The 11,261-nt window shown below is 42.9% G+C and overlaps 1 protein-coding gene across 1 annotated transcript in view; it reads left to right on the top strand.

Moving 5' to 3' along the window:
* Nucleotides 1–3,680: 3,680 nt before the first annotated feature.
* The window catches only part of acanb (aggrecan b), a 30,259-nt gene continuing 22,678 nt past the window's right edge, over nucleotides 3,681–11,261 (top strand). The window contains exon 1 of the mRNA XM_034686704.1: nucleotides 3,681–3,771. The gene's annotated coding sequence lies outside the window, so the exon portion shown is untranslated. The remainder of the gene's footprint in view (nucleotides 3,772–11,261) is intronic.

The following is an 11,261-nucleotide window of genomic DNA, read 5'->3' as shown; positions in this document are numbered from 1 at the left end:
TTCTTTCTTTCTTCTTCCTTTCTTTCTTTCATTCGTTCTTTCCTTCTTTCTTTCTTTCTTTCTTTCTTTCTTTCTTTCTTTCTTTCATTCTTTCTTTCTTTCTTTCTTTCTTTCTTTCTTTCCTTCCTTCATTCCTTCTTTCCTTCTTTCTTTCTTTCTTTCTTTCCTTCATTCCTTCTTTCCTTCTTTCTTTCTTTCTTTCTTTCTTTTCTTCTTTCTTTCTTTCTTTCTTTCTTTCTTTCTTTCTTTCTTTCTTTCTTTCTTTCCTTCTTTCCTTCTTTCTTTCTTTGATTCCTTGTTCCTTTCTTTCTTTCATTCTTTCTTTCCTTCTTTCTTTCCTTTTTTCATTCTTTGGAATCAGCAGTGGTGGTTTTAGACCAATTTTACTGGGGGGGCCAGGCTGGGGCTAAGGGTGTTGTCAGAGGGACACATTCAAACCTGACAAAAGAGACTGAGAGACCAGCTAAGAACAAACTGGTAAAACATCAGTGCATCCCTTTATACTAGACATATATACTTCTGTGTACTATATCAACATGCAGACTGACAGCAGCTGTTTGGCTGTTTACCCTCAACATGAGTCCCTTAGAGCTCTAAGGGACTGGAACCAAGTACCACACGCACGTGTTCTGCCTGTAACATTGATACCAAAGCTTTTTTTATTGTAAAATATTATTTTGGTGTGGAGGGGGACCACAGGGGGGTCCAGGTTCAGTTTTACTGGGGCACCGCCCCCTGTTGGCCTGTCCCCAGAACCGCCACTGGCTGAGAGCACTGTGTTACCGTCAGCTGATAAAAGAGGGAGAAACTCATGGTTATCAGATCTGCTTCAAGGACAGCTGAGTGCCGAGAAACAACACACACATCATATTCCTGATGAACTCTAGTGAACAATAGATAGTTTGTCTGGAAGACATGAGTATCATTTGATAAATATGTGTCAGAAATTAGAGCCAATAGGAGACGTTTGCGAGCTGACACCCAGCTGAACGCCTCTGAAGGTGATACTGTATATAAGATTATCATATCCAGGACTCGAGGCTCATTTTGCTGATTTCCTGTGGGAGCTCTGTCATTTTGAAACCACCTCTGTACTTCTTAACCTCTGACTACAATAAATGTTTTCTGAGACCTGAAGGAATTCTCCGGTGTTCATTCCTGAGCTGCCAACCAAAGAGTCCGGGGCTAACATCTCCCTCTGCTGCTGCTGCTTGATAAACATTGAGTCTGCAAACAAGCACCAAATTAGACTTAATCTCCCGTTAATACGCCGCCCTTTGAAGACGGAGACGGCGAGTGTGCGTCAGTGAGTGCAGCGAGCACACAGCCAGTATTTACACCTCTGAATAGAGTTTGGTTGGGAGACGAACGGGAGACACGCCTAAACTCAACCTCAGGCCAACTTTAGCATGTTTAACTTTAAACTGAATACACACAGGCACGAGCGGCACACACATGTGGCAGTGTGTGTGCAAACACGTGCTCACGCAGGTATTCACACCAACATCGCTCCTGAGTTTAGCCTTTTAATGGATGCCTCTCCACCACTCAAACACTCACACATTAACATACAATCCTTCATCTTTCCTGAAGAGTTACAGTAAACTCATCGCTTTCTGAAGAGGAGTTTTAAGCCCAAAATGCTGACTCCGACTACCTTCAGGTAAACCAGACACCTTCACAGGGTCTAGAGCTTTGCCCCCTGGAAAACAGCTACCTGTCAGTCAAATCAGCCTGGTCCAAAGGGAGCACATCTCTCCTGTGTTAGCTTCTCTACACTGACTCCCCATAAAATCTAGACTAGAATTTAAAATCCTCTTAAGCTCTTAATGCTCAGACCCCTTCATATCTTAAAGAGCTCATAGTGCCCTATTACCCCTCTAGAACACTACACTCCCAACATGCAGGCCTGCTCATCGTACCTAAAGTCTCTAAAAGTAGCATGGGAGGTAGAGCCTTCAGTTATCAGGCCCCTCTCCTTTGGAATCATCTACCAGTCAGGGTCCGGGAGGCAGACACCCTCTCTACTTTTAAGAGTAGGCTTCAAACTTTCCTTTTTGATAAAGCTTAGAGTTAGAGCTGGATCAGGCTTGGACCAGCTCTTAGTTATGCTGCTATAGGCTTAGACTGACACACTGGGATCATGTCTTTCCCTCTCTCTCCTCTCTCTGCCTGTCTCTTACTTTAACTCTTCCTGTCCCATTAAAGTTACTAACCATAGACCTTTCTGGAGTCCCTGAGCTCCCTTGTCTCGTAGGTTCCTCTGGATCTCTGCTGCTGTGGATGTGCCAGACTCCAGCTGCTACAACTACTACTATCCGTCTCCCCACTATCATCTCTCTCTCTCTTCATCTCCCTCTATCCCTCTCTCCAACACGGTCTCAGCAGATGTGTGTCTAACATGAGTCTGGTCCAGCTGGAGGTTTCTGCCTGTTAAAGGAAGTTTGTCCTTGTCACTGTAACTTGCTAAATGCTCAATCCACTCAATGAAACTGCTACTAGTTGCTCACACAGTCTCTCACAGAGTGGTAAACCTCCTCCCATCTTTGCGTGTGAGAGACTCACCCGGGACTTCCACCAGATCCTTGTCCAGTCCTCTCGGATCTGCTGTGGTCTGGCTCCATGCTCTCTTGTCCACCAACTCCCACAGGTTGCGTTTTCAGAACACAGCACGGAGCCGAACCTCCGGACAGCTGGAGTCATGTGACCGAGGTTTCCCCGCTGTAATCACTGAATCAAGGATTCTCCTCCTCCTCCTCCTCTCCTCATCCATGTTGTCTTTCTGGTCCTCTGAAAACCTCTGACCTGTTGACTCCAGGCCTGGCTCCGCTCATCATGACTTTGGTTTGTTGTTGTAGTTAAGTGAAATACGATCTGGTGATAACACAGAGTGTTTTATTCTGAAAATGAACCGGATGTTTTCATTCTGTTTTGGTGAAACCTGACTTCCTGTCCCGCTCCATCTGCTCTGTTGAGATTGATGCGTCGTGCTCCGGCATCTGGCAAAAATAGAAGTCTTGTGTATCTGATCCGGAGGACTCTGACCTGCCGGATCAGAGACGCAGCTGGAACGCAACAGAGTGGATCCAGTGGAAGTTAACACGTTGACTAAAACAGAAACCGATCAGATCCGGGGCTGTGATGGATCGGAGACGGACCGGACATGGATCTGGTGGAATTTGGCTGTCAGTCTCTCTGGAGTGTCCTTTTTATATCCAGTCCTGTGACTAACCTGTTGATCATAAACCTCATTAGTTGAGAGATGTTCCTCCAGATGTTTCTTTTTTTCAAAATCTGGTTTCATCAACATTTCATACACGGGCACTCTGTGTCTCTTTCTATTGTTTCTCTCTGAGGAAATCCAAACAAACACATTCAGTATATAAAAACATTCCTATGAGGATTAATGAATCCATTAAATGAACATTCATTGATTTAATTATCTGTAATTTGTATTCATGGAAGCATCAGAGCTCATTTAAAAGATGCAGAGCAGCGACCGTTCCTTCAGTTATTTTAAAGTTGTTTCTGGTCACTTGTTTCAGCTCTGGTATTCCAGGCTGTTTGTATGACCTCACTACCTGGCAGGAGAGGACCACGTCTCTCTCTCTCCCCCTCTCTCTCTCTCTCTCTCTCCCTCCCTCCCTCTCTCTTCCTTCCAACATCTAAATGTGCCCTGGAGTTTGAATAAAGCTTCTTTCTGCTCTCCCACGCAGGCAGGAGTGAGAGGCCCCTGGAGTCGCTACCACCGGGAGCTTTGGAGCATCAACGGTACGTTCACGACTCACTGCCGGAGCTCCTGATGAGGAATATTTGAGAAAAGAGAAAATATTGTAGAGGGGGAACTTTGACTCCTGTTCATCCTCAGGTGTTTGGTAGAGGTAAAGTAGGAGTGAGAGTTTTAACTCACTCACATCAGAGCTGAGTAAAGTGGGATTTGATCTCTTGTGTGTTAACTTTAAGTTGTTAAGAGGTTGACTTCAGTGATTTGTTTGTGTTTGATTTGTTGTCGCTATCATTTCTACTCTGATTGCAAATTTAAAAATGCAAAGGAATGGAAATGGATCTGATTCATTGGCTAGATCATATTCTGCTCTCTCCTCTGGATGGAGAGAATGAATGAACCGTCTCTTTTCCTGAATTACTCATGATATAAACGTCTTTGTTTGTGGTCACTTAAATCACAGAGCGTCTCTTTAAGTGGCATGAAGAAGTCAGGATGTCTTTACCATCTCTCTCTGTGTGTCTTTTTAGACTTCACACTGAGCTCTTTAGAAAGCTGATGGAGGTCAGGGCAGCAAAGACTTCTTCAGTCTGTTTCTCCTGCAGCAGATCAGACAGATCAGGGGCCTCATGTACAAAGGGTGCATCATACATTTAGATCATCTAGAGCTACATCTAGATATTTTTGTGTGTACAACATTTTCTGGATTTGAGCGTACGCCATGTTTCAGTAGGAAATCCACACAAGTCTTTGGACATGAGGCCCCAGATGTCTTTTGAGTTTTCCTCATCATCTTGAGACGCTTAAGATTTATAACCTGACACCTTGCGAGGCTTGGATTTCCATTTTGTGGCGGTTAGAGTCGTCTCTCGATTGGAAGGCTGGTGGATTGATCCCACATACCGAAGTTTCCTTTGGCGACCCCAATCAGCTGAACTCTAGCATCCCTCTGCCGAACGTGGTGTGAGTAGTCTTAAAGACAAGTCCAAGTCCATGAGGGAGCAACAGGTGGAGTAAGATCCATGAAACAAGGAGTAGTGCTTTCTCTTTCTTCATTTTGAAGTTTTAGTTTTGATTCATTAGACATGACGGTTCACAGAAACCATGAATAGACTTCTCTTCACACTTTGCATTCACCCTTTTGCTCACACTGATGTGTAAAGTGCAGAAATGCTCATGGGTACTTCTCACACGCAGCAGATCTGAGTTCAAGAACTAACTAAACTAACTGAACTAACTGGGGAAGAAGGCCAGCTCAGTCCTGGACCCTGTGGAGGTGGTGACTGACAGGAGAATTATGGCCAAGCTGTCGTCTCTGATGGACATTTCTTTTCTATATATATTCTTGTTGGAATTCTTGTTCTGTACACCTTCTTGTTTGCTGTTGTAACTCCATGAATTTCCCCTTTGTGGGACGAATAAAGGAGTATCTTATCTTATCTTAAGAAAGCTTGAACGTAAGACTTTAGAGGCGACTCACGGCGTACAGAGACAGAGATGTAACAGGAGAGAGAGAGAGACTGAGCGAGACTATCGACCCCCAACGATCTCAGAAGTGATGCTTTCAGAGAGCAAATTAAAACACATTCAGGATCGTCACAGAGTCAGGTAGTCAGTTTTAGCTGTGAAAGATGACATTTTACTCGTTATAATCAACTAAACTCGTATTTTCAGCTTTAATATCTTGTGATAATGTTTAAATCTGGACTCGTCGGGTCACTGCAGCTTCGATTGAGAGAAACAAGATGTTTTAATGACACAAATGCGCTCTGAGGAGAGTGTCGCTTCTTGAAACAGAGGCTGGTTTCATTCAAAACTTCACTAACAAGGTGTTACAAGACGACATTTCAAGATTACGAATGAAAGGCATGAAAAGGGAAAATGAGGGTGATGTTAAAACAGATAAAACAGAAGCTTGTGTAGAGGAAGACAGTCAGAAAGTGTGGGAGTAGAAGTTTCAGTGCAGTTTTCAGGAGCTCAGATAGTATAATAGAGATATTATCACAAGTGTCAAGAGTGCTACCTTGCTACTTTTGTAAAATGAGGTCTGTTATTGACAGTTTGCCACATGAAATAGAGATTTTTTGTATTATTTTGGTCTCTTGTCTTCATATCGAGCAGATCGTGTGTCGACATGTTGACGCAGACTTCTGAATGTAATGCTTACCGTGTTTTATTCACAATTGTTCTGCAGTTTTATTCTTTCTTTAAATATCTGCAGGTTTGTTTTTCTAAAGGAGTTTGCATTTGTGTAAATTTCAGAAGCAGCAATGTTTATTTTTAAGGTCTCAGACTTCTCAGAAACGTGACGTGACTGATGTTTGACTGATGTTTGACTGATGTTTGACTGATGTTTGACTGATGTTTGACTGATGTTTGACTGATGTGCACATGCACCCAAAGCATGCCCTTAACCAGAAGTATGAAGGCACGTACTGATGCACTCAAAAGCAGCTGTGATGTGAATGTTTCCACTTTACTGTACAACGATCTGTGTGTGTGTGTGTGTGTGTGTGTGTGTGAGAGAGAGAGAGAGAGAGTGTGTGTGTGTGTCCACAAACACAGGCCTTACAGTATGTGCCAAACACCGACACATGCACACACACTCCCAAACATTCTCTCTGCTAGCGGCTTGAGGCGTGATCTCTGAGTGCCGCTCTGTGTGTGCGTGTGTGTGTGTGTGTGTGTGTGTGTGTGTGTGCTGTATCAATGTCAACTCTGTTCTGTGGAGGTTTGGGAGGGGAGTGTGTGGAGGTGGGAGGTGGTGGTGAAAGGGGGAGGGGGCTCCATTGGATGCCCGATTTGTGTTTACCTTGGCAGGGGTGCGCCCCCACCCCTAAAAAAAAGACTCAGCTCCTGTCCGTTGTTGGAACAGACCGGGGCCTTATTGCGCTCCACCTCAGCTGGGAGCGGAACATACCACAGCGACCGAACAGGGGAGCAGCAGCCGCCCTCTGACTGAATGGGCACTCTGTGGAGAGGGGGTCTGGCGTGAAAAACTATGAAGTGGCCACAGTTTAAATGATGCATTTAAAGAGAGGGAGAGGATTTACTCAATGGTTGGATAGTGAGCAAGCTGGAGTGAAGGTGTGTGTTGTGTTAGTGTGTTGGGAGGCTGTTTGAGTGCAAGCTGGTCATGTTTAGGTTCAACCAGCTCATAAAGGAAATAAACACACGTGAGAGGGAGAGACCTAAAACAAACGTATAAAAACACCAAAACAACTTAAAGCTCCACTGAGCAACTTTGGGTTTATGTTGACTTTGGCGCCACCTCTGGACAAAGCAGAATAATCAGCTAAAATCTTCCAACAAGAGCTTTAAAATGGTGTTTAAGTATGAAACCCTAACCCTGAAAGTATAGCTACTATCATACGAACGATGAGAATAACTTAAACCTAATTGGAGGAGTTATTACCTGGTAATAAAACAGACTAAAAATTAAAGCTACAGTAAGTGTTTTGGCGTGTTTGGTGTTTTTATTTAACATTACATCAAGTTATGTCACTTAATGTTACAGTTCATTACGTTGCGTAAGAATTCGTGTGTAACCTTATGTTACTATACAGTGTGTAACGATACATTGTGTTACGTTAAATTGTGTTGCAATACTTTGTGTTAGGATAAAATGTGTTAAGATACACTGTGTTACAATACATTGTGTTACGTTAAATTGTGTTACAATACATTGTGTTACGATAAAATGTGTTAAGATACACTGTTACAATATGTGTGTAACCTCATGTTACGATACATTGTGTTACGGTACATTGTGTTACGATAAATTGTGTTATGATACATTGTGTTACGATACATTGTGTTACGATACATTGTGTTACGATACATTACGATATGATATATTGTGTTAGGATACATTGTGTTACGATACATTGTGTTACGATACAATGTGTTACGATACAATGTGTCACGATACACTATGTTACGATACAATGTGTTACGATACATTGTGTCATGAAACATTGTTACGATACATTGTGTTACGATACATTGTGTTACGATACAATGTGTTACGATACAATGTGTCACGATACACTATGTTACGATACAATGTGTTACGATACATTGTGTCATGAAACATTGTTACGATACATTGTGTTACGATACATTGTGTTACGATACAATGTGTTACGATACAATGTGTTACGATAAATTGTGTTATGATACATTGTGTTACGATACATTGTGTTACGATACATTGTGTTACGTTACATTGTGTTACGATACATTGTGTTACGTTACATTGTGTTACGATACATTGTGTTACGTTACATTGTGTTACGATACATTGTGTTACGATACATTGTGTTACGATACATTGTGTTACGTTACATTGTGTTACGTTACATTGTGTTACGATACATTGTGTTACGTTACATTGTGTTACGTTACATTGTGTTACGATACATTGTGTTATGATAAAATGTGTTACGATACATTGTGTTACGTTACATTGTGTTACGTTACATTGTGTTACGATACATTGTGTTACGTTACATTGTGTTACGATACATTGTGTTACGTTACATTGTGTTACGATACATTACGATACGATATATTGTGTTAGGATACATTGTGTTACGTTACCTTATGTTACTATGCATTTTGTTACCTCGTTTTACGATACATTGTGTTATGATACATTACGATACGATACATTGTATTACGACACATTGTGTTATGATACGTTATGATACGATACATTGTGTTACGATACATTGTGTTACGTTACCTTATGTTACGATACATTATGTTACCTCATGTTGCATCACGTTGTTTTAGGAAACATTCGTTCTGTTCTCTTATCTTATGTTTAACGTTGTGTTACTTTGTGATGCGTTCAATTTTGAACGTGGATTTTTTTTGGTACAAATATGACACAAGCATGTGTCTGGAAAGATCAGCAAAGAGATGGGACACACTGCTTTGTCCACAGGGGGCGCCAAAATCCAGACAGAATCAAAGCTTCTCCACATTTTCTTTAAGTTTAGGAATAAAATCAGGAATAAGAAATAGAGGGATAAAGAATAAATAGTTATTGATCCCAAATAGATCCTGAAGGTTTGACTGAACTTTACTGGATCATAATAAATGAACAACAGTGTGTGATTATTCCAGAGACGACCGGTCCATCCGTCGTCATCTGCTGTGAGGTATTTTGTATTTCCGTCCAAACTTGGCCAGCATTCACTCTCAGACAGATCTTAGACAGCAGAGCAAATATTAGTCTTACTGTACTGTATGTCCTGGATATGTGGAACTCTGAGAATTCTTCCAGCCCACACACACACACACACACACACACACACACACACACACACACACACACACACCCACACGTTTATTCATACAGCCCAAGTAGACTTACCTTTACAGTAAAGACCTGATTGTTGTCTCTTAGCTGAGTCACTTATTTTGAAAGGTCACTGGATTTCCCTTTTGGCCTTTCCCCAGTCTTCCAAACACTGATCAGCCACAGCGAACGCTCTGTGACTGTGACTGTGAGCTCCAGGTTTATTGGCTGTAAATGTGTCTGTGTGGCTTGTTTGAATGAGCTGGGCGCGTTCTGCAGCTCGTCCAGGAGCTTGTGAACGCAGCACAATGAGGGTTCAGTTGGTGCTTGCAACGGTTTTGTATATTTGACTTTGCTGCACGTCACAGCCTTGGAAAGCTGAGAGAAAATAAGCAACGTGGTAATGAGTGTCTGACAGATGTGGGTTTGTGATAGGAGAGCTGATGTTTGTGGACTCAGGTTTACAGCTGCTGATATTAAACAATATTTGTAGTCAGAAGAAAAGCATAAAAAGAAGCGTTTAAGCTGCTGGAGCAAAATAAATCATCTTTTGCAGCTCTGCATGAATCACTGGCATTTAAATGGAAATTTACAGTCGACTTATAAAGCGCTACACCATAAACAAGCCCCTTTCACACATGCACTACACTCCTGAGAATGTCCTGATTCTAATCTGGTAGGGCTGCATGTGAGAGCATTCACCTCATGCAAGTGGGTTTATACTCTCTCCTGCACGCCTCGGTTTCCACTCTTGTGTTTGTATTGCAGTAACATCCTTACACATCTATAACACAGAAACAGTTTTACTGAAGACTCTTCCTCCTCTTCCTCAGTTGCCTCCCCTCACCTCGACCAAACATGCTATTTCCAGCTGCAAAAAGTGTCCAACGCTAAGACAATATCCTGCTTTGTGCTTCATGTGAGAAAGGGAAAGTCCGGACGCTGTCAGGACCTGAAAGACTGGAAGTTTTCCAGAGTTCTTGTGTGAAAGTTGAGTCGAGTCTTCAGCCATGTTGCTGGTTATGTTTTGGACTAAATGCCAACTCTAGTAAGCTTGCTAGCTGTAAATATCAGAGCTAACATAAAATGCTTTTTGACCAGAAGTCGACTAAAAAGGTTCCTGTGGCCCCATCGTTGTCTGCCTTTCGACCGCGGGCTGAAGTCTCGAAAGGTCATGCAAAACAAGTAATTGCACTACACCGCCAGACCAGTAGAGGGCAGTGAGTAAACGACAAGGCCAACAGAAATGACGATGATACGGTGCTTTTAGACCGCATGAACTGTCCCCAGGAACTAGGGAACTCATATCTACAGCAGGAACCAGGGTCTAAATTTAGTGCCATTTTGGGTGTTATAAATCCGGGCTGCACGGTGATGCTGTGGGTAGCGCTGTTGCCTCACAGCTAGAAGGTTCCTGGTTCGAATCCCCGGCCGGGCGGGTGCCTTTCTGTGTGGAGTTTGCATGTTCTCCCTGTGCATGCGTGGGTTCTCTCCGGGTTCTCCGGCTTCCTCCCACAGTCCAAAAACATGCTCAGGTTGATTGATCACTCTAAATTGCCCGTAGGTGTGAGTGTGTGCGTGAATGGTTGTCTGTCTCTCTGTGTTAGCCCTGTGATAGGTTGGCGACCTGTCCAGGGTGTACCCTGCCTTCCGCCCGAAGCCAGCTGGGATAGCCTCCAGCCCCCCGTGACCCCTAATGGGATAAGCAGTCAAGATAATGGATGGATGGATGGTGTTATGAATCCACTTGGTCACTCGTGCTTTTCTCCTTCCAAGTTGCAATGCAATAAAGCACAATCAAAAACAACAATGAATGAGGACAGTTTTTTTATTGCATCTCCATCATAGACTGTAAAAAATATGGACGTAGTATCCGTGACGTCACCCATCTGTTTCTGAAGAGCTGTTTTGAGACCAATCGGCTGCGGCAGCCATATTGCTTCTGTCGAGCCAGTGTGACGTAAAGAGGCGGGCTTTGAGCCTCCTAGCCAACAGCTGCAGTGTCCCTGCAGGCAGCTGTGCCTCTCATTGGAAGACTGGTAATCTCAATATCTTCGAAATTGCCGAATTAGAAAAAAAATTCACCCCCTCACAGTGAGAGGACGTCGAGAAATTAGCTATTCAGACTCCACTCATCTTTTGTACCAGGCTGTAAACATGTTTATTAATGCTGCAAAGATCGTCTTTTCCCCATTCATGTGTATGTGACTTCCGGTACTTCCGGAGCCA

Source organism: Notolabrus celidotus, chromosome 6 (genome assembly GCF_009762535.1).
Source record: "Notolabrus celidotus isolate fNotCel1 chromosome 6, fNotCel1.pri, whole genome shotgun sequence".
NCBI lineage: Eukaryota > Metazoa > Chordata > Actinopteri > Labriformes > Labridae > Notolabrus > Notolabrus celidotus.
This window is presented reverse-complemented; position numbering and strand designations above follow the sequence as displayed.